The sequence below is a fragment of the Mixophyes fleayi genome, chromosome 1 (assembly GCF_038048845.1).
Source record: "Mixophyes fleayi isolate aMixFle1 chromosome 1, aMixFle1.hap1, whole genome shotgun sequence".
In the NCBI taxonomy this organism is placed as follows: domain Eukaryota; kingdom Metazoa; phylum Chordata; class Amphibia; order Anura; family Limnodynastidae; genus Mixophyes; species Mixophyes fleayi.
The window spans coordinates 290695545-290720483 of record NC_134402.1 but is presented as its reverse complement, the minus strand read 5'-3'; positions in this window follow the sequence as shown (position 1 = coordinate 290720483).

The following is a 24939-nucleotide window of genomic DNA, read 5'->3' as shown; positions in this document are numbered from 1 at the left end:
TAGACTTTAATTGAAATGACTTTATCCAATTTGCTGACTTTGACAGACCCATCGCTGTCTACCTCACGGTACGCATGCTATTGCTCTATTCCACGTTGTATATTTGATATATCACTCAGAGGCGCCCTGCTTGTTCTTCTGTTGCAGCATTCCATTCCGTCCGGATTAACCACCTGGTGTCAGGCTACCGAGGCTGCCACTCTTACAAGAGTCATGTCATTTTTTATGTACTGTGGATGCTGGGCTGATATTATTTGCTATACATTGTATATTTATATATACATATTCTATCTTACTAATTTGAAGTGGTCACGCTGTGGTGACAAGCGCCAGATATATCTTTATTTGCTTATAAACCTATTTCCCTCCCTGCAAACAGCCCCAGCAATAAATTAATAGTATTTACATTTCATAAATATATCTATTTCCCACAACCATCACTGTCATTAAATAATTCAGTCACATTTTATAAAGAGACCTCATTCCCCTCAAACTCACCCCTACATTCAATAGTCCCCAAACCACCCCATCTCAAATTAATAGTCCCCACTATTAAATTTCCCCACCATCGCCGCACAAGCAAAACAGCACCCATTAATTAGCCACCACCTACCTCACACACACTACATTGCCACAAGCCTCCTGTGCCATCACACACACATTACTGTGCCCCTTCATCAACACCATGCTGTGCCCCCTTATGATCACACTGCGCCCTCCATGTTGCTTTCCCCCCCTTCATCACTCTGTGTGCCTATTCCCCCCTTCTTCATCACACTGTGCCTTTCTCTCTCCCACTTCTTCATTACACTGTACCTCCCATCCCCCTTTCTTCATCACACTGTGCCTCTGTCTCTCCCTCTTCTTCTTTATCACACTGTGCCTCTCCCCCCATCTCTATATACATCTTCATATACAATTCTAGCTATCTCCGGTAATTCATTTTATTGCCTCTAAATTAAAATACTGATACAAGATTCATTTGTTTAAAATTAATTTCCTAACCAAGTTTTGCAACCTCTTCCATATTCCCATAATCTCCATTGCTAAAACCTTTAAAGTTTTTCAGTTGAAACTTATCAAAACATAGTTATGGCTTGTTACTTGTAATAGCGATTGCACCTCTAAGTGAAGCAGTAATATTAGTGGGCCCTGTCTCTAATTATGTCCTTCAGTGAGTCTTACTTAGAATGCTAATACATATGGTGGCAATGATGCCCACATAAGTACTTCAGTGACTCAGTGACTCTCCCCCTCCCGTCCCCCTTCTTCATCACACTGTGCCACTCACTCTCCCCCCTTCTTTATCACTCTGTCTCTTTCTGTTTTCCTCCCTTTGCCTCTCCGTTCCTTTACTTACCTTTTATTAGCTTCTTTCATCTATTCTTTTCTGTCTTCTCTCTTTTGTCTTCTCTCTTCTTGCTGGGTCCTCTTTGCGCCGCTCCTCACTGAATGTCGAGCATGACTTGATGACGTCATGCCCGACATTCAGTGTGAACGGGGCAGAGAAGAGGATTGCAGGCGCCATAATCATGTGAGTATGGTTTTTTTAAAAAAAATTTAACTATCCAGCTCCCCCCACCAATGAACAGGTTGGAGCTCCCCAGAGAATACTTGTAGTCAGATTCAAATGGAGATGTTTCTTGATATCTGCTTGGATTTGAATACAAGTGTACGTGTGTGCAAGTTACGTGGGTTTTTTTTAAATGCAAGTTGCATTCATATTGTGTTCGAACATGAATAAGGCCTTATAAATATCCTATTCCCCTTAAGACAGTGGGAATTATTTGTGAAAGGCAAGTGTAGTGCAAAGTAAACGCAGAATTTTCTCTGATGGATTTGTATACATGCATGAATTTTACCTGGATAATGGTCATATATTAATGATCTGTAGGTGTAACTAGACATGTACATTTTTGTCACTTAGCAAATGTGCAAAATGGTGGCAATATCTGATACTGAAAAGAGAAAAAAAGGATGGTAGATAGAAAAACTTGAAGGTATTTCACAGAGGCAAAGGATGTACCTGATGTACCTAGATAACAAATACACTGGGTTTCATTCCTCCTTTAAGGGGGTATATAATAGAAATGAGCATTTGGGATTTTGTGAAATTCCACAAGATCCGATGTGAAACCGAGTCTTGGCTCAGTTTCGCAAGCCAATTTCGGGTTCCAAAACTAAGCAAAACTTAATTTCCAAGGAAAATTTGTTTGCAACACCCCTTGAGTTTTGGATGAATGTCTTCTGTACATATAGCACTTCCTCGTTTTCTCAAGTGCCTTTTTAGAACACACAGTGTGTAGGAAGGAGGTTAGCTGCATTGCTCTGCTCTGAAAATAGCGTTTAGTGTGAAAGAGGGACATTGAAAGCAATAGAATCCAGTCATTATTGTAAAGCAGCTCAGATAGAATAGTTTGCTGATCAATTGCTTTTAATTTCAATCTTTTGGAGAGTTTACACAGACTAGAGACTAGAGGAATGCTGTGCTTTTGTTGTATGACTATTAGCAGCAGAATCCAAAAAACAAATAGATTTTTTTTTTTTAAATTTGAAGTTTTTCTATTGAAAGCAATCTTGTGTGGGGCAGTGATATGTGAATTATTTTGGAAAAAAAACTAGGTGTTAGCATGTGAGATTCAGCAGCAATTGCACACCCCAAATTAAAGTTATATATTCTAATATTTTCTATTTTTCAATACGTGTGAAAACTAAAGTAAGTCCATTAAGTAAATTGAGCAACAGCAAAAATTTAGTGTAAGGCGCTAGAGGTAAAAATGTTGAAACACTACGCACAGACTAAATTTGGAACATTAAACAGCATGCATCATGGAGAGTGAAGGGAAAGTAACAATCAGTTGTCATTAGATGGACAGAGGCATCAGTGGATATTTAGACAAGTAGATACCCAATTGTAATGAGCTATGTAATTTGTTGTCACTATATAAATAAATGATGTTGCTGATTGACGAAGGTGGCCTGCACCCATACTAAAAAACTTCAAATACTATATACACAATACATTGCCAGAGCATTCATCGGTAGCCAAGAGCAGGGCTTTCCTTACTTTGCTGCTATATAAATAAATGATGATGCTGATAGATGAAAATGGTCTGCACCCATACAAAAAAACTTCAAAGACTATGCACATAATACATAATACACATAATACAGAGCATTTATTGGTAGCCAAGAGCAAGGCTTTCCTTACCATGTTTTACTTATATGCTCTGTACCGTAATGCTGCCATGCTGAATCAAACCAGGGGACTCAAATATATTTATGGGGAGGGAGGGCTGAAGAATCATTCCCCTGGAGAAAGCTTCATCCAACTTCGAGGTAAAGGGAACTGCCCAAGACTTGCAGCAGAGATGGTCCCCAAGACCCATGTATATAAATATGGAATGCATAGAAATAATATTTATATGTTCTAATAGTGAAGTGTAAGAAATATATACAACAGATGGTTCAGATAGGCCAATAGTTGCCTTCCCTCACATGTAAGTATGTATAATACTCACATTAATGCAGATTTGTGTGCCCAAAACATGTCTTGACAATGAAATTGAAAGTCCACATTCAGAGAAATTTAGAGGACAGATTTTGGCCCTGGCAAAGAATACATGTAGAGATAGAGATATGATGGCTGATGATTTACGATCTGTGATGTAGTTAGAGAACAATATATAGAATGTTTAATTATGTTTTTAATTGAATCGGAGAAAGGAAATGCACTGATGGCAGATTTACAAAATCCTTCATTAAGACTACAGAGGAAACAATACTTCAACTATGGACAGCGGCATTAGTAGACATTTAAAACATGATGAGAGGGCACAATGTTAAATGGTGCAAGTCAAGATGGCATTGTCCTTGATGTGAGGTAGATCTGTGCGCAATGCTGCCCTTCTTAACCAAATCAGGGAACTCATATATATTTATGGGGAGGGCTGAAGAATCATTCCCCCAGACGAAGCTTCATCCACCGCAGGGTAAACGGGACTGCCTGAGACTTGCAGCAGAGGTGGTCCCCAAGAATTCAGGTGGTCTGTTTGTGATGCTCATTGTTCGCTGCTAACCCACAACCTGACCCTGGAATTGATTCAACTGACTCCCTGTCTCATATCTCTGTGCTACCGGTTCTTGCTCATAAGCTTTTACTAAGTTGAATTAAGTCCTGGGGGCATCTGAGTACCTGTGACTGCATCCAACTCTCCAGGAAAGGCGGCTTCTATAAGTGAAAACCTCTCCTGCTATTTCTAGGAAGCCGTAACATCGTAAAGGGTTCAATGAAAGAGAGATATTAATATTATGCAGTTTAATTATTTTTTAAATTGCAAAAAAGAAAGTGCAACGATGGCAAAGTTACAAATCTCTCATTAAGATAGTTCGCTGCAGACTTTGTCCACAATTGGTGAAAATTGGAGCAGTTGTGAAGGGATCATTATAAAATAGACTGGCAATGACTGAAAATAAATGTCAATGCTATAATAGTAATATAGGAGCAAAAACAGCTCAAAATGACATTATATTGCCTATTTTTCACAATTTTATACAATATATATATATATGTATATATATATATATATTGGGCAGCATGGTGGCTAAGTGTAAGGCACTTTTGCCTTACAGCACTGGGGTCATGAGTTCAATTCCCGACATGGCCTTATCTGTAAAGAGTTTGTATGTTCTCCCCGTGTTTGCGTGGGTTTCCTCCCACACTCCAAAAACATACTGGTAGGTTAATTGACTGCTAACAGATTCAACCTAGTCTGTGTGTCTGTGTGTGTGCATTTAGACTGTAAGCCCCAACGGTGCAGGGACTGAGAGAGTGAGTTCTCTGTACAGTGCAGCGGAATTAGTGGCGCTATATAAATAAATGGTGATGATGATGATGATTATATATAGCCGCGTATAATCGTAGACCTCAAAGCTAATTGAACATGCCCCATAATGTGGAAAAATAGTGCTTATTTTAAAAGGCCTTTATTTTGAAGATATATCCAAACTTTACTTCTGTATAACTCATTACAGATTTTATGAGTATGCCCAACATAATTCATTGTGTCTGAATAATCAAAAGTAATTTTATGGTATGGTCATGTACAGGCTATAAGCAGACATAGAAGGTTGTGGTTTCCCCCTTTACTCAAGATATGCCTCAAAAAGTACACCATGCTGCATACAAGGATTTCAGGCCCAGACTGTACTGAGCTTTTATAATGTGAAAGAATGCTGACAAATAAATGATATTCACAATAGGGAAGTGAAAGGATTATGCAATAAAAGCAAAGACTCTCCTGTATAATCAGAGTTAGAAAGTGTTAAAAGCTGAACTAGTTATTAAAAAACATTGGGCTGGGTTTACTTCAATGCAGTCCTTGTGTGTGGACTTTTCATCAAATTAAACTTTCCAGTCTGTTAAGCTTATAGAGAAAATTCATAACACATTTATAGGGAATAATGCAATGGAAACATTATTATACAATACAGAAGTCCACATCAGTCATGACTGTTGAATTGAGCCCTCCAACAGCACCGAAGAGGTGTGGATACCTGTTATGCTCAAATGGGATCTCATTTCACAGTCAGAGAGTGTAGGTCTGTTCACTGAGAGAGACAAACTGCAAACACCCATAATAAAAGCTGGAAATAGTCAAAATGTGGGACCTAAGATGATTTCTCTGAGAAACTGACAAAGAATGGACTAATTAAAGTATTATGCTACCTTTTAAGACTTTATTTTCAAACCCAAAATGAAGATGGTAAGCTGGTCTGTCCACCCACCTGACTGAGAATTATACAAAAAGTTACACTACACTTCCTGAGGGAGATATCTTTATTTCCTTTTTCTTTTTTATATTTTGACAATCCTGACAATACAGGTTTTTTATTTAAAGAAAAATGGTGAATCATCATCTATTGCAGTAAAAAATACCACTATTTTATTGACTACATTTTAAGCAGTGAACAATAATACCAATGTTTCATTAGTTTGAAGGCTAAGTGCAGATTATAGGATATTTTAAAATGGTGCTTGTCTACATGAGGACTTTCTCTGCATATATTTGTTATTTACATTTTCAAGAATTGAATATCTATATATATCTATAACCTTTGATGCTAAAAAAAAAAACCCACTGGGCTTTTGTTGATTATAAAGAAGAAGCAACAAGGGGTTGAAGGTAGGATGAACAAAATGTTATAAACAGTTCCATGGATTATTCGCTTTATTTTGCATTTCACTTCAGAATTGTGTGATAGTGTGAAAGGGTTAGTTGGTGTGAGTTTGTTAGGTAACTAAAGTTCTATATGTATTGTTCATTGTTGAGGCGTGCAATGTGTAAACGTACAGATATATGTCATGAAACAGAATAAACACAGCACAATACAAATATTTCAGGCTATCTGACCATATACTGACATGCAATACAATAATGGAGCTGTGTACATACTGGGCCTGATTCATCTTCGGACATAAGTCCCGTTACGTTGTTAAAGCCAAAATATCGCAATTTAATAATAAATAAATGGAATCAGCAATGAAATTGTAGTACAACAGTTCAATATAAGCAATCTTATTCTTATTATATTTGAGTGACATTTATATTGTTATTTTATAAATATTGCTTAGTGAATAACATAAAGAGATATAACACAGACTCCTCACTTATAAACATATTCAAGATGAGAAGAAGATAACTCAGAAGAAGTGGGAACATTTTAAATTCTTGCACTATTATATCTTGCAACCGATAACTCTGTATCCATGTGCAATTGAATGTGCCCACTGATAGTGATCCCAATGATATATGTCTCTGGACACACCACCAGGCAGACCGATTATCTCATGAATTAATGCACTGCAAATTTATTTAACTTTATTGATTTGAACATATCCTTATGTCACAAAATTGGAAACATATATTAAAGATTCAACAGCCATACTTGAATTATGGGAGGATGTTGAATGGCATGATCAGTAGATGTGGGCCAGCATTAATGAAAAGGCCTTATATACATCAATTCCTCATGATAAGGGCTTTAGGATGGTCAATGAAATATTATATTTGAAAGCCAGATTGATCTGCAGAAACAGGGTTCAACAATGGGTTAAAAATTCACCCCAAGTTTTACCAACATTTTTATGGGAGGGCTGGGATTGAGAACATACTTATAATACTTAATACTTTGTTAATAGGTACTAAGATAAAATTATACAAAATATACAAATAATACATATAGGCGAATTATTGTGAAAGTGAAATGTAACTTTTTATGTTAACATTAACAATTGAAATCTCTGTTTTACTTTTCAAATCAATAAAACGTTAATGAATTCCTTACATTCGATTCTAGTGATTGATGACGCCAATAATATAGCGTCAAGTACATTCTTGATAGTGTACGCTAACAGTTTTATCCTGTCTGCTAATTGTCACCTGCCTGAATGGAAAAAGAACATAACATACTCCCATTTTCTACAGCTTACAATGCATTGCAGTGATTTTAATACATTTTTAGAACAGTCGGAATTCCTCACCAAAAGAGATTACTGAGAGAGAGAATGCTCTAAAAAAAAAATTCAAGAATCTCTAATACAAAACACCTAAATTGAACAGTACAGAATTATTAGACTATATAAATTAAGATGGCAAATCAAGTACAAACACAGAGTTTAGTATAAGGTCTTTTGTAATAAAGTATAACAGTAATTTTAAACATTTTAAAATATATTTTAAAGAAACATTGAAATATACCGTTAAAAGACCCAGTCTTGGGTACGCATATACCATCTAAGCCAAGTTTGTTGCCAAAACTAGTATCTGTGTGCTTCACGCTCTTGTCAATCCAGAACCACAATGCCATCTGTTTGTGTGAGTGTGTTGAGGTGCAGTGTAATGTGGTCAAATGATGTTGTGTAGAAAGGCAGCCACAGACCTGTGTATACAACTTATATGCTGATAGACAGTCCTCTCTCCCACTATGAATAATGGCAACGATTTCTAAGATGGTTGGAGAATGGTGGAGCAAAACTGATTCTCACACTAAGCAAAGGTGGATTTTGTATTTTCTGGCATGCAGGTAGGCATCAGTTTTGAGTGAGTTTCTAATGTGATTTCATTTTCTCCTTCAGTCCTCCTCCACATCTCGCTGCTGATGATGATGTGGTACTACTCTAGTTATAATGGGTAGGGGGTAGTATACAGTTAATATCCACTATGAAGTATGGGAAGATCAACTATCCATAACCTGTATCCCCTAAGATGACAATCCTGGAGTCAGTCCCAAGCTTAGGGACAGCATGTTTGACCCTGTTTTCTTACACCACGTATATAGTCAGGTGCATGGTCTTTAGCTGGTCCTCACTTGCATGTGCAGTGGTAGGTTTGAAGCCTGTTTAAATTTCAGATGGCAGTGGTTTTAATACAGCCTGCGGGAGCTCTTCTAAAATTTAGCCATCAAGCATGCCCCACCCACCAGATAATCAAGTAATGTTTATTAAGTATCATATAATATTAGCAGTAAATTTTGTAAAAGTATACTGAATTTTATTAAAATCTCATATATTGTTGTTGTGACAGGTAGCCCGTAATAAGACTTTTAATTTTTGGTATTTTAGAAGACAAAATTGCTCAACCTGAAGTGGAATACCAATGAATATCTACAACAACCAACGAAGCAACATAATTAGATGTCACAATACATTAGAACTAGAGATGAGCACACTTGGATTTCCTGAATCCGAGCCCACCCGAATGTTGCCGATCCGAGACGGATCCGAGACAGATCCGGGTATTGACGCCAAATGAAAACTTGAAACCGAGGCTCGGAGCCATAATCCTGCGATACTCGGATCCTATAAATTCCCCGCTAGTCGCCGCCATCTTCACTCAGGCATTGATCAAGGTAGAGGGAGGGTTTGTTAGGTGGTCCTCTGTCCTGGTAGATCTCGTGCTGTGCTGTTTAGTTCTGTGCTGTGCTGTGCTGTGCTGTGCTGTGCTGTGCTGTGCTGTGCTGTGCTGTGCTGTGCAGTATCAGTCCAGTGGTGCTGTGTGCTGTGCTCTGTCAATTTTGAGTTCAGTGGTGCTACTGGGTCCTGTGCTGTGTCCTGTTCAGTCCAGTGGTCCTGTGTCCTGTGCTCTGTACTTCTAAGGGCATAGTTATTTCCCCATTATTCCCAAGTGTTTAAAAAATTACAAAAAAATTATAAAAAGAAATACAAAAAAATAATTAAAAAAAATAATAATTACAACCAAATTTGCAAAACCAATCCTGCAGTATAAGCCCATTGGTACTGCAATATTACCAAGTTCACACATTCAGCAGTAAAAGTCCAGTGGTACTGCAATATTACAAAGTTCACACATTCTGCAGTATCAGTCCAGTGGTGCTGTGCTCTGTCAATTTTGAGTTCAGTGGTGCTGCTGGGTCCTGTGCTGTGTCCTGTTCAGTCCAGTGGTGCTGTGTCCTGTGCTCTGTGCTTCAAAGGGCATAGTTATTTCCCCATTATTCCCAAGTGTTTAAAAAATTTAATTTTTTTTTTTTTTTTTTTTAAAAAGTAATTATAACAAAATTTGCAAAACCAATCCAGCAGTATAAGTCCATTGGTACTGCAATATTACCAAGTTCACACATTCTGCAGTATCTTGTGCTACATATAATGGAGACCAAAAATTTGGAGGATAAAGTAGGGAAAGATCAAGACCCACTTCCTCCTAATGCTGAAGCTGCTGCCACTAGTCATGACATAGACGATGAAATGCCATCAACGTCGTCTGGCAAGCCCGATGCCCAATCTCCTAGTACAGGGCATGTAAAATCCAAAAAGCCCAAGTTCTCAAAAAGTAGCAAAAAGAGAAACTTAAAATCATCTGCGGAGAAACGTAAAGTTGCCAATATGCCATTTACGACACGGAGTGGCTAGGAAAGGCTTAGGCCCTGGCCCGTGTTCATGACTAGTGGTTCAGCTTCACCCAAGGATCTTAGCCCTCCTCCTCCTCCCCCCCCTACAAAAAATTGAAGAGAGTTATGCTGTCAGCAACAAAACAGCAAACAACTCTGCCTTCTAAAGAGAAATTATCACAAATCCCCAAGGCGAGTCCAAGGGTGTTGGTGGTTGTCAAGCCTGACCTTCCCATCACTATACGGGAAGAGGTGGCTCGGGAGGAGGCTATTGATGATGTAGCTGGCGCTGTGGAGGAACTTGATGAGGATGGTGATGTGGTTATTGAAAATGAGGCACCAGGGGGGGAAACAGCTGATGTCCATGGGATGAAAAAGCCCATCATCATGCCTGGTATGAAGACCAAAAAATGCACCTCTTCGGTCTGGAGTTATTTTTATCCAAATCCGGACAACCAATGTATGGCCATATGTAGCTTATGTAAAGCTCAAATAAGCAGGGGTAAGGATCTTGCCCACCCAGGGACATCCTCCCTTATATGTCACCTGAATAACCTTCATAGTTCAGTGGTTAGTTCAGGAACTGGGGCTAGGACCGTCATCGGTACAGGGACACCTAAATCCCGTGGTCCAGTTAGATACACACCAACAACACCCTCCTCGTCAACTTCCTCCACGATCTCCATCAGATTCAGTCCTGCAGCCCAAGTCAGCAGCCAGACTGAGTCCTCTTTAATACAGGATTCATCCGAGGAATCCTGCAGCGGTATGCCTACTACTACCACTGCTGCTGTTGCTGCTGTTAGTCGGTCATCTTCCCAGAGGGGAAGTCGTAAGACCGCTAAGTCTTTCACAAAACAATTGACCGTCCAACAGTCGTTTGCCATGACCACAAAATACGATAGTATTCACCCTATTGCAAAGCGTATAACTGCGGCTGTAACTGCAATGTTGGTGTTAGACGTGCGCCCGGTGTCTGCCATCAGTGGAGTGGGATTTAGAGGGTTGATGGAGGTATTGTGTCCCCGGTACCAAATCCCGTCGAGATTCCACTTCACTAGGCAGGCGATACCAAAAATGTACAGAGAAGTACGCTCAAGTGTCCTCAGTGCTCTAAAAAATGTGGTTGTACCCACTGTCCACTTAACCACGGACATGTGGACAAGTGGTTCTGGGCAAACGAAGGACTATATGACTGTGACAGCCCACTGGGTAGATGCATCCCCTTCCGCAGCAACAGCAACAGCTGCATCAGTAGCAGCATCTACAAAATGGCTGCTCTCACAAAAGCAGGCAACATTGTGTATTACAGGCTTTAATAAGAGGCACAACGCTGTCAACATATTAGAGAAACTGAGGGAAATTATCTCCCAGTGGCTTACCCCACTTAGACTCTCATGGGGATTTGTGGTGTCAGACAATGCCAGTAACATTGTGCGGGCATTAAATATGGGCAATTTCCAGCACGTCCCATGTTTTGCCCACACCATTAATTTGGTGGTGCAGCATTACCTCAAGAGTGACAGGGGTGTGCAGGAGATGCTTGCGGTGGTGCGCAAAATTGCTGGACACTTTCGGCATTCAGCCAGTAGCTACCGCAGACTAGAGGCACATCAAAAAACCATGAACCTGCCCTGCCATCATCTCAAACAAGAGGTTGTGACGCGCTGGAACTCCACCCTCTATATGCTGCAGAGGATGGAGGAGCCGCAAAAGGCCATTCAGGCCTACACAGCCACCTACGACATAGGCAAAGGAGTGGGGATGCGCCTGAGTCAAGCGCAGTGGAGACTGATTTCCGTGTTGTGCAAGGTTCTCCAGCTGTTTGAACTTGCCACACGAGAAGTCAGTTCCGACACTGCCAGCTTGAGTCAGGTCATTCCCCTGATCATGCTGTTGCAGAAGCAGCTGGAGAAAGTGAGGGAGGAGCTGTTAAAGCATTGCAATCCAAAAAAGCATGTAGCTCTTGTGGATGAAGCCCTTCGTACGCTTTGCCAGGAACCGAGGGTGGTCACTCTTTTAAAGTCAGAGGAATACATTCTGGCCACCGTGCTCGATCCTTGGTTTAAAGCGTATGTTTTGTCTCTGTTTCCGGCGGACACAAGTCTGCAGCGGTGCAAAGACCTGCTGGTCAGGAGATTGTCCTCTGAAAAGGACCGTGACATGCCAAAAGCTCCACCCTCATTTTCTTCCACATCTATAGCTCAGTTTTCCTAAAAAAGCCGCTGGCGGTGATGCTGATAACATCTGGTCCGGACTGAAGGACCTGCCAACCATTGCAGACATGTCTACTGTCGCTGCATTGGATGCTGTCACAATTGAAAAAATGGTGGAGGATTATTTTGCTGACACTATCCAAATAGACATGTCAGACAGTCCATATTGTTACTGGCAGGAAAAAAGGCAGTTTGGAAGCCCCTGTACAAACTGGCTCTATTTTACCTGAGTTGTCCCCCCTCCAGTGTGTACTCAGAAAGAGTTTTTAGTGCTGCGGGGAACCTGGTCAGTGAGCGGCGAAGGAGGTTGCTTCCTCACAACTAGGGATGTGCACCGGCGACTTTTGAGATCTCGTGTTTTGTGTTTTGGATCCGGATTTTCGCGATGTTTTGGGTTCGGATTTGTTTCGCAAAACACCTGCCGCCACCACAATAAAAAATATATAGAAAACCTTCAGCAGGTCTGAATTACACCCAAAAATAGTATCTGGACTGCGTAGAGTAGTGGGCACTGGGCACCACAATAAAAAAATATATAGAAAACCTTCAACAGGTCTGAATTACACCCAAAAATAGTATCTGCACTGCATAGAGGACTGGCCACTGGCCACCACAATAAAATATATAGAAAACCTTCAACAGGTCTGAATTACACCCAAAAATAGTATCTGGACTGCGTAGAGGACTGGCCACTGGCCACCACAATAAAATATATAGAAAACCTTCAACAGGTCTGAATTACCCCCCAAAATAGTATCTGCACTGCGTAGAGTAGTGGGCACTGGGCACCACAATAAAATAGATAGAAAACCTTCAACAGGTCTGCATTACACCCAAAAATAGTATCTGCACTGCGTAGAGGACTGGCCACTGGCCACCACAATATAATATATAGAAAACCTTCAACAGGTCTGCATTACACTGCACATACGGCTGCTCCTCCATCCTCCATCATATACATGTTGGAGTTTCAGCGTGTCAAAACCTCTTGTTTTTGATAATGACAGTGCATTTTGAATATTTTTCAATTTGCCCCACAACACTGAATGTACTTTATCTATGATACGCATCTATCTTTCTTGACTGCGTAGTGTGGTGGCCCCGGTACACAATTTGGTACCGAGGCCACAATATAATAAAAAACCCTCCACGGATCAGAATTCCACCAAAAAAGGGTATGGACTGCGTAGTGTGGTGTGCCCGGAACACAATTTTTTAAAGCGCCAACAATATAATTAAAAAATTGGGCATCAACTGTCACCATTGTTTAATATCTGATACACCTAAATATGGACTGCACAGTGGAGTGGCCCCGGTAGTAAACGTTGTGAGGAAGCAACCTCCTTCGCCGCTCACTGACCAGGTTACCCGCTGCACTAAAAACTCTTTCCGAGTACACACTGGAGGGGGGACAACTCAGGTAAAATAGAGCAAGTTTGTTCAGGGGCTTCCAAACTGGCTTTTTTTCCTGCCAGTAACAATATGGACTGTCTGACATGTCTACTTGGATGGTGTCAGCAAAGTAATCCTCCACCATTTTTTCAATTGTGACAGCATCCAATGCAGCGACAGTAGACATGTCTGCAATGGTTGGCAGGTCCTTCAGTCCGGACCAGATGTTATCAGCATCCCTGCCAGCGCCTCTTTTAGGAAAACTGAGCTTTTTCCTCGCAGCCATAGATGTGGAAGAAAATGAGGGTTTCCTATGTCGTAGGTGGCTGTGTAGGCTTGAATGGCCTTTTGATGCTCCTCCATCCTCTGCAGCATATAGAGGGTGGAGTTCTAGCACGTCACTACCTCTTCTTAATTTAGATTGTAAGGCTTGTAAATACTTTGAAGATAAAAAAAAGCAGGCTGCACAAACTGTGGAGCTAGAAAGTTAAATTAAATAGACCGAGTTTTTTGGTGGCTAGTATCTATGCCCCCCCCCCCCCCACCCTACACTTGTAGTTAAATATAAAAAAAGCAGCCTGCATAGACTGTAGAACTAGAAATTCAAATATACAAAGAAATGGACAAAGGCAGTTTGGTATCTGTCTGCATCAGATCCCTCTCCACTAGGAGTAAAATAGAAAACTATTCAGCCGTTATATAATCTAGAATATAAATAGAAATTGAGAAAGGCAATTTGGTATCTGTCTGCATCATAATCAACATCCTCCTCACCCCCAGCTACATCAATATCCTCCTCCCGGTGTACAACATTCACACCTTCATTAGCCAAATCTGTAACTGGACTGTGGGTGATCCTTCCAGCATATGCAGAGGGCGTGCTGCAAATGGTGGAAGGAGTCACCTCTTCCCGTACAGTGATGGGACGGTCAGGCTTCGCAACCACAAACAGCCTTGGACTCGCCTTGGGGATTTGTGATAATTTCTCTTTAGAAGGCCGAGTTGTTTGCTGTTTTGTTGCTGACACCATAACTCTCTTCAATTTTTTGTAGGGGGGGGGAGGAGGAGGAGGGCTAAGATCCTTGGGTGAAGCTGAACCACTAGTCATGAACACGGGCCAGGGCCTAAGCCGTTCCTTGCCACTCCGTGTCGTAAATGGCATATTGGCAACTTTACGTTTCTCCGCAGATGATTTTAAGTTTCTCTTTTTGCTACTTTTACTTAACTTGGGCTTTTTGGATTTTACATGCCCTGTACTAGGAGATTGGGCATCGGGCTTGCCAGACGACGTTGATGGCATTTCATCGTCTATGTCATGACTAGTGGCAGCAGCTTCAGCATTAGGAGGAAGTGGGACTTGATCTTTCCCTACTTTATCCTCCAAATTTTTGGTCTCCATTATATGTAGCACAAGATACTGCAGAATGTGTGAACTTGGTAATATTGCAGTACCAATGGACTTATACTGCTGGATTGGTTTTGCAAATTTGGTTATAATTATTTTTTTATTTTTTTATTTTATAACTTTTTTTTTATTTTTTAAAAACTTGGGAATAATGGGGAAATAACTATGCCCTTAGAAGCACAGAGCACAGGACACAGCACCACTGGACTGAACAGGACACAGCACAGGACCCAGCAGCACCACTGAACTCAGAAGGACAGAGCACAGGACACAGCACCACTGGACTGAAGTGAACAGGACACAGCACAGGACCCAGCAGCACCACTGAACTCAGAAGGACAGAGCACAGGACACAGCACCACTGGACTGAGCACAGCACAGCACAGCACAGGATATAGCAGGGCAGAGGACCACCTAAAACAACCTCCCTCTACCCTGATCAATGCCTGAGTGAAAATGGCGGCGGCCAGCGGGAAATTTATAGAATCCGAGTATCGCGAGATCCGACAACGGGATTATGACTACTCAAAAAGTAAAAGAAAATGTCAACAAATTCAAAAAATTAAATCAAAAGTTAAATGCCCTGTCATTATTTAAAACAAGAGGTATTGACGTGCTAGAATTAGTGTAGTGTTAATAAGTTATAAACACTACACTTGGAAGTTGGAGGAGGTATTGTGGCCCCGGTACCAAATTTAGTACCGGGGCCACCCCACTACGCAGTCCAGATACTTGTTTGGTGGAATTCTGACCAGTGAAGGCAGGGTGTATTTATTATATTGTGGCCCCGGTATCAAATTGGGTACCGGGGCCACCCCACTACGCAGTCCAGAATTTTTTTTTGGGGAATTCAGACCCGTGGAGGGTTTTTTATTAATTATATTGTGGTGACCACTCCTCTACGCAGTCCAGGTACATTTTTTGGTGCGATTCATACCAGTTGATGGTTTTCTTATTATATTGTGGTGACCACTCCTCTACGCAGTCCAGATACATTTTTTGGTGTGATTCATACAAGTTCAGGGTTTTTAAATTATATTGTGGTGACCACTCCTCTATGCAGTCCAGGTACATTTTTTGGTGCGATTCATACCAGTTGATGGTTTTCTTATTATATTGTGGTGACCACTCCTCTACGCAGTCCAGATACATTTTTTGGTGCGATTCATACAAGTTCAGGGTTTTTAAATTATATTGTGGTGACCACTCCTCTATGCAGTCCAGGTACATTTTTTGGTGCGATTCAGACCAGTTGATGGTTTTCTTATTATATTGTGGTGACCACTCCTCTACGCAGTCCAGATACATTTTTTGGTGTGATTCATACAAGTTCAGGGTTTTTAAATTATATTGTGGTGACCACTCCTCTATGCAGTCCAGGTACATTTTTTGGTGCGATTCATACCAGTTGATGGTTTTCTTATTATATTGTGGTGACCACTCCTCTACGCAGTCCAGATACATTTTTTGGTGCGATTCATACAAGTTCAGGGTTTTTAAATTATATTGTGGTGACCACTCCTCTATGCAGTCCAGGTACATTTTTTGGTGCGATTCAGACCAGTTGATGGTTTTCTTATTATATTGTGGTGACCACTCCTCTACGCAGTCCAGATACATTTATTGGTGCGAATCATACAATTTCAGGGTTTTTAAATTATATTGTGGTGACCACTCCTCTACGCAGTCCAGGTACATTTTTTGGTGCGATTAGGACCAGTTGATGGTTTTCTTATTATATTGTGGTGACCACTCCTCTACGCAGTCCAGATACATTTTTTGGTGCGATTCATACAAGTTCAGGGTTTTTAAAATATATTCTGGTGACCACTCCTCTACGCAGTCCAGGTACATTTTTTGGTGTGATTAAGACCAGTTGATGGTTTTCTTATTATATTGTGGGGACCACTCCACTACGCAGTCCAGAAAGATACCTCGTTGCAACGTTTTGGACTAATAACAATATTGTTAGGTGTTCAGAATACACTGTAAATTAGTGGAAATGATTGTTATTGAATGTTATTGAGGTTAATAATAGCATAGGAGTGAAAATAAGCCCAAAAACTTGATTTTTGAACTTTTTATGCTTTTTTCAAAAAAAATCCGAATCCAAAACCTTAAATCCGAACCAAAACCTTTCGGCAGGTGTTTTGCGAAACAAATCCGAACCCAAAACATCGCGAAAATCCGAATCCAAAACACAAAACACGAGACACCAAAAGTGGCCGGTGCACATCTCTAATTAGAACACAGTTTGAATTGGCTATAACAGAATGTATACAACTTGTAGATAATATGGGTCCTTTCATGCACAGATATATGCCCCATCAAGCTGTTTTTGGTCCTTTGGCACTTCTGACATGTGAGTTCATTGCAGCATTTAAGACAAAATATCATCAAATGCACAGTCTACTATCCAATATGGCCTGCACCCTCTTAAACATTTAACATTTTCATATTCCATATACAGTAACTTCATGAAATAAGGAAACAGTGTGGCTGCCTTTATTTAAATTTACACATAATTCAGCTTTTATAAATACATGGTTTGTATGCAGATGTATGAGTTAAAGATTGAATTTCTTGAAAAATAATGATATTCGACATCTTTGAGAAACTTTCAGGTAAGTCTAAGAGGCTAATAAGCATTGAGTCCTGCTCAATGCTTATTAGCATACAACATTGGTATAAAATATGTAAAATATGTAAAATATCTACCCTTAAAAGGATCATTTAAATATCTCATCCAGTAAAATGAAGTCTTACTTTTGCAAATGCAAATCTATTCACTAACTGTAAATGTAAGACGTGGATTTCAAATACAGTTTTATCAAGTTACAACAGCACTTAAGGTTCTGTTCCTCTGCAAAGCTAGCTTATAAATATCCACACTCTATTATAATTAGAGATGGGCGGGTCCGGTTCTCCGAGAACCGAACCCACCCGAACTTTGGGTATCCGAGTACCGAGCTGAGCAGCTCGGTACTCTCCCGCCCATTCCGAATCCAAATCGAGGCCGAACGTCATTGTGACGTCGTCGGATCTCGGGACTCGGTTCTCGCGATACTTCAACTTTATAAATACACGCCTCCACAGCAATCCATCGCCATTTGACAGAGGGAGAGAGCAGGGTGTAGTCATAGGCTAATTAGAGCAGGGACAGAGAATACCATATTGTTCTTGCAATTGCTCTAACCAAAATCGCTAGTGCAGAGAGGAGGATAGAGGTTTATTATTTTTTCTTCATATTTGGCACTCCCCAGCGCTTTTGGGGTGTCCCCCATAATTGTGCATTAATATTTCTGGCTGTCAAAAGTCATATCTGTCAGCAGTATCTACTCAATAATTTTTAGCACTCCTCAGTGTTTTTGGGGTGTCCTCCCTAATTGTGCATTAATATTTCTGGCTGTCAAAAGTCATATCTGTCAGCAGTATCTACTCAATAATTTTTAGCACTCCTCAGTGTTTTTGGGGTGTCCTCCCTAATTGTGCATTAATATTTCTGGCTGTCAAAAGTCATATCTGTCAGCAGTATCTACTCAATAATTTTTAGCACTCCTCAGTGTTTTTGGGGTGTCCTCCCTAATTGTGCATTAATATTTCTGGCTGTCAAAAGTCATATCTGTCAGCAGTATCTACTCAATAATTTTTAGCACTCCTCAGTGTTTTTGGGGTGTCCTCCCTAATTGTGCATTAATATTTCTGGCTGTCAAAAGTCATATCTGTCAGCAGTATCTACTCAATAATTTTTAGCACTCCTCAGTGTTTTTGGGGTGTCCTCCCTAATTGTGCATTAATATTTCTGGCTGTCAAAAGTCATATCTGTCAGCAGTATCTACTCAATAATTTTTAGCACTCCTCAGTGTTTTTGGGGTGTCCTCCCTAATTGTGCATTAATATTTCTGGCTGTCAAAAGTCATATCTGTCAGCAGTATCTACTCAATAATTTTTAGCACTCCTCAGTGTTTTTGGGGTGTCCTCCCTAATTGTGCATTAATATTTCTGGCTGTCAAAAGTCATATCTGTCAGCAGTATCTACTCAATAATTTTTAGCACTCCTCAGTGTTTTTGGGGTGTCCTCCCTAATTGTGCATTAATATTTCTGGCTGTCAAAAGTCATATCTGTCAGCAGTATCTACTCAATAATTTTTAGCACTCCTCAGTGTTTTTGGGGTGTCCTCCCTAATTGTGCATTAATATTTCTGGCTGTCAAAAGTCATATCTGTCAGCAGTATCTACTCAATAATTTTTAGCACTCCTCAGTGTTTTTGGGGTGTCCTCCCTAATTGTGCATTAATATTTCTGGCTGTCAAAAGTCATATCTGTCAGCAGTATCTACTCAATAATTTTTAGCACTCCTCAGTGTTTTTGGGGTGTCCTCCCTAATTGTGCATTAATATTTCTGGCTGTCAAAAGTCATATCTGTCAGCAGTATCTACTCAATAATTTTTAGCACTCCTCAGTGTTTTTGGGGTGTCCTCCCTAATTGTGCATTAATATTTCTGGCTGTCAAAAGTCATATCTGTCAGCAGTATCTACTCAATAATTTTTAGCACTCCTCAGTGTTTTTGGGGTGTCCTCCCTAATTGTGCATTAATATTTCTGGCTGTCAAAAGTCATATCTGTCAGCAGTATCTACTCAATAATTTTTAGCACTCCTCAGTGTTTTTGGGGTGTCCTCCCTAATTGTGCATTAATATTTCTGGCTGTCAAAAGTCATTTCTGTCAGCAGTATCTACTAAATAATTTTTAGCACTCCCCAGTGGTTTGCGCTCAGAATGGATTCAAAGCAGTCCACATATGATCTAAATGAGCAACCAGGTTCTGTCACCAGTCCTGATGTTAGTGTTCCCAGTACGTCATCTGGCCAAGGCGATGTCAAACAACAGAGTGTTTTCAAATTAGTGCAAAAAACAAAAACCCAAAAAAATTTTACTGTATTGAAGCGAAAAAGAAGTGTAACTGAGCAAAAGTTAAGTGACGATAAAAAAAAAATTGCAAGCATGCCATTCTACACACGCAGTGGCAAAGAGAGAATGAGGCCTTCACCTTTGGCTATTAGTGGCAGATCCCAAAAAGTTACCCAGCCTACAATTGGTGCACAACTACTGTTACGCGTCAAAGCCGAGCTGCAAGATAACAGTGAGGCATTACAGGAGAATATTTGCTCTGATTCACAAATGACAACAATCCCTGTGGAGAGTCCATCCAACAGTGGGATGTCTAATCGTGACCATTCTGTTAGTCTACCCATAAAGAAGGGCCCTTTCAGCAGTTCTGCTGATGTGTGCCTGAACAGCCCGAGTGTAGCCGGTGATACACCAAGTGAGGATGACACTTTGTCTTTAGAAGAGGATGTGGGGGAGATTTGGGTATCCGACGATGAGGATGCGGTTGATTGTGTAAGTCCTGCAGCAGTGTGGCACCAGTGGGAGCAGTTCTGGCATGTGAGGTTCTGGCACCAATATGCACTTTCCAAACACAAGCAGGGATGACGCAGGGGGCAGACCACAACAGTTTGACATCTGGGCTGGTTTGAAGGATTTGTCAAAAAAATGTGTGACCTTGACCATAATTCCAACCAATCCTACTATTAACATGCAAAGGATGGTGGAGGGCCTATCAGGGATTAAACTGTATTTTTCATAATTTTCACTAATAATGTTTGGGTGTAATATACACCCAAAGACGAGTGCTCAATTGCTAAGAGTCATTGATGGAGAGGAAGACAAGCAGGCTTGTCTGTAGAATTTGCAGGCAAATTGTGCTGCGTTATATAGGTAACACCCAAAGAGAAGAGCTCCATTGCTCCATTGCTTATTGTAATTGCTGAAATAGAAATAATAGGGCTGACAGTCTTGGTCTAAATCTGCAGTTACATTTTATTGTACCATAGCTCATTGCGAAACTGGAGAGGTGGCAGGGTTTAGTGATAATCTTCCTCCAACAATACTAATTCATCCCAATATCCCAATATCATAGAAGTCTGTGTAGTATGATGTAATTGCTGATAATGGCCTTCCAAAGGGAATGACTAGTTGATTTTAGGGCAGAGCTGTCACGGTTTTTGGGCAATTCTTTTACAGCACAGCAAATATCAAAATGTTTAGCGGACTCATCTGCATCACCACTGGGTGTCTTGGGAAAGCAATTTCTTTTATTACAAGCAGTTGCCAGAGAAACTGAAGGAGAAGACGTCCCAACAAGATGTTGATAAGTCTGGGATCCTTGCAAAGAAAATTAAGTATTTCATCTACAATTAAAATATAGTTAGCACATTTACTTTGTTTTATTGCACACTATAATTTTATGTAGCACCTTTTCAAAATCTATTATTAAGGCAATCACTTGACTCAAGCTAACTGTGTCTGCACTTTCTTCACAGGTAACTACTTCGCTGGACTAAAGTATATTCCCCTCAAATGCTAGTCTTCTTGCAGCTGCTGTATTCTCCTACATGCTGTTGCAGAAACCACAAATTGACCCTAAATGTTTATGGACACAAACAGCATCTCCTGCATGTCATTTTTCAAAAGTTCTGTAACACCAAGTTGATAGTGTGTGCAAAACAGGAAATGTGATGGAATTCAGCCCCGCTGTAATGCTGGACCAATATTGGGGTCGTAATCAGAAATGACATATCCTCAGGAGACTCCAAGCAGGATTAGCCATCTTTCAATGACATCCCTTAGTTTTTGGAACAGTTTGTCAGCTGTATGCCTCTTAGTGAAGCTGCTGATACACAGAGTAGCCTACTTCTCAAAAATGTGATGCACCTGGGTACATGCTGCTGCTGTCCATGCTGGGGAAGGCGAAAGACCAACCCAGTGGGCTTTCACAGTCATATAATCTTTTGTTTGCCCAGTTCCGCTTGTACACATATCTGTGGTTAAGTGTACAGTGGGTAGAATACCATTTTGTCACCCAATAATGACATTTTTAGGAACTTTCCGGTACAGGAGAGAATAAGCTTTTCTAGTAAAATGGTATAGTGATGACATTTGCTAACAGGGACATAACACCTCAATTAAATGTCTTAAACCAACTGTATTAATAGTGGACATTGGACACAGATCTAACGCTAGCATAGTACCCAGGGCGTCTGTGATCCGCTTTGCGACTGGGTGACAGGTTTCATTCTTGCTTCCTCTTGCAGAGGATTGTTTACGTGCCAATTGTTGGGGGGGAAGATTGCAGGTGCTGGGATGTAGATGAGAGAAGGGAGGTAGATTATGCTGGAATGCTTGTTGTTAATTTTTTTTTAACCAAAGTTTCTGATTTTCCCAACAGTTTGCCAATAACTCGCTGAAAAATGACGAAACATGGATGAGGATCCCAGATGGTTAAGGTCCCTACCTCTACTGAGTGTGGCTTTCAAAATGTTACAAATGGATAGACAACTCTTGCCAGGATTCGTGTAAAAATAATTCCACACTTAAGAGGTGGATTTTTGGTCTTATGCCCAGGCATGACAATGGCCTTTTTGTTATCACTGGCAAGAACTGCAGCAATTTTTCTTTTCAAGTGTATGAAAATCATATTGTGACATAGGAGGTGTTCAAAATTGAATAAAAAATGACTGGAAATTAGTGTTACTGAGGTTAATAATAATGTAGCTACAAAATAATACCTAAATTATGTTATTTTAGCACCAATAAATGTAATTTTTATAACAAATTGCAAAACAAAACCAAACAAAACCAAAACCAAAACCAAAACACGCAATGGCGGTTTTGCAAAACCAAAACCAAAACCAAAACACGACGGTAATCCAGATCCAAAACCGAATCCAAAACCAAAACACGGGGGTCAGTGACCATCTCTAATTATAATTCAACTTTCTGCATTGTTTTTACAGGATGGTGCCATGGGTTCATTCTGTTTTCATCACATCCTAACCCTCCTATCAGTGTAAAAAAACAGGGCCCAAAAATTAAACAAAGCCATGCATCACCCAATCTTGCAGTTACCACTGTTTAAGTTTCTCAGTCCACAAATTCAGTTTTTTTGTTGTTGAAAGGAGAGCAACTCATTTGGCATGATGATGCTGTTAATGATAACTTATGTGTCTTTTTCCAACTGTCATCTTCTTTGGCCTAGCTCTGCTTTTCTCATGGCCACTATATTTTTAAATGGTCTTGTACACATTCTGTTCTCTATCACAGTATTTTGGGACAAAAGTCCATCCTATTGACATAGGTGAACCTAAAAATGTCTCAACAAGGAATACTGAAGAGACTACCATTGCCTGGGCCATAAACAGGCCCCATCCAGCACCCTTGAATAAAATAATCATTCACGATTTTTGTCTTGCTCATGAAGCTACACAACCAAGAATATTAAAATGGCTAGAGGGTACATGCAGTTTTAACTTGTGCAATGACACATTCTTTTAATCCTGCAGTGTATGTAAACTGTGTCAAACTGTGTAGGATTAATGAACGTGTGAATGTTTTGTGTCAGTGACAAAATATTTTGCACTTTAAGATACAATAAGATTGAGGATGTGAGCAATGAAGGGAATATGGGCAAGTAATGCAATGATGTTTGATCCCTTTGTCTGCTATTCAACTTGCTTTATGCCATCACCAGTGATTGATCACGTTTTGTGATATTGTCACTTTTTGTCAAAACTTTGCATGATCGTCTTTGCCTGTTCCACTTGCTACTACTGTTTATGATGGAGATGATGGCGCCTTGGTGCTGTTGATGATTGGTGTTGTCGCTGTTTCCTTTGCCACCTCTGGTCCTTTCCTGTTTACCCTTTATCATTTTGAGTAATTACTCAGTGTGCAGTTAGTGCCATATACTCATCATCACCATGCCCACTATTGATGTGGAGAAATACACAGCATACGTAAAACAAGGTAGTCAAAAGAAGAGACGTGATTGTGAGAACTAATAAACAAGTGGTGAAAGACCAGGGCTAAGACAAGAGGAGCAAGTGGGACTCACAGTGAAGATTGGGACAGCAGCAAGGATGTACCAGCATGAGTAGTATATGCTAGAGAATATACAGAGCCAGTGTATTTGTAGAATGCCAAAATGATATTGAGTGGCAAGTATGAAGATCAGAATTGATGCAGCATTTATGGATGGACTGAACTGGAGACAGCAAGGAGAGGAGAATTCCAAATAGGAGGTGAATGCAGTAATTCAGTTGGGACATAATAAGATCTTTGGTTGTATTTTGAGTAAAAAAAAAGTATGTATTCAAGCAATATTTTTAAAGTGGAAGTGACAGGATAGTGAGAAACATTGGATGTGTGGAGTAATGTAGAGGACAGACACAAGGGTGACATAAATGCAACAGGCTTGGGTTTGAGGACATTATGGTGTTGTTGAGGGTGAGGGGGATTTGAGAGGAGGGGGTAAAGCTGGGAAGAGAGAAAATGATAAACCCTACTTTGGACATGAATATTGAACTTTAGGTTGCTTTGGGACATCTATATTGTACAAGATAGTAGAGAAGGGAATAGGTCAGGGAAGGAGAAGTAGATTTAGTTTGTATAAATTTAATGGTGGTACGGAAGGCTGAATAAGCAAATTAGTTCACAAAATTAAGAAGTGTACAGTGAGAAAAGCTGAGGACTGATAACAAGGTTTTAAGGGACCCCAGCTGATAGTGGCTGTAGGGGACGAGATAAGAGGAAGTGCCAGAGGTAGAGGCACTGAAGGAGCAGATTGATAGGTAGGAAGGGATGTAGGGAGAATTGTGTCACAAAAGCCAATGGATTGGAGATTATGCAGGAAAAGAGGGTGAAAATGGTGTTAAAGTCATTAGAGAGGTCTGAGGGGATGAATAAGGAGAATTTATACTTTTTTGAGCACAGACTCAATTAAATATTTAAAGCCTATTTGCATAGAATTGATAAGGAAGTTAGAGGACATAATGTGAATTAGGTAGTTGTACACAAACAGTTTTCAGGCAAGGGGGAGGAGATAAATTGGGCAAAAGTTTCAGAGAGAAGCTGGCTTATGAGATTTGTTTTAGAATAGAAAAGCATATGTTTATGGGAG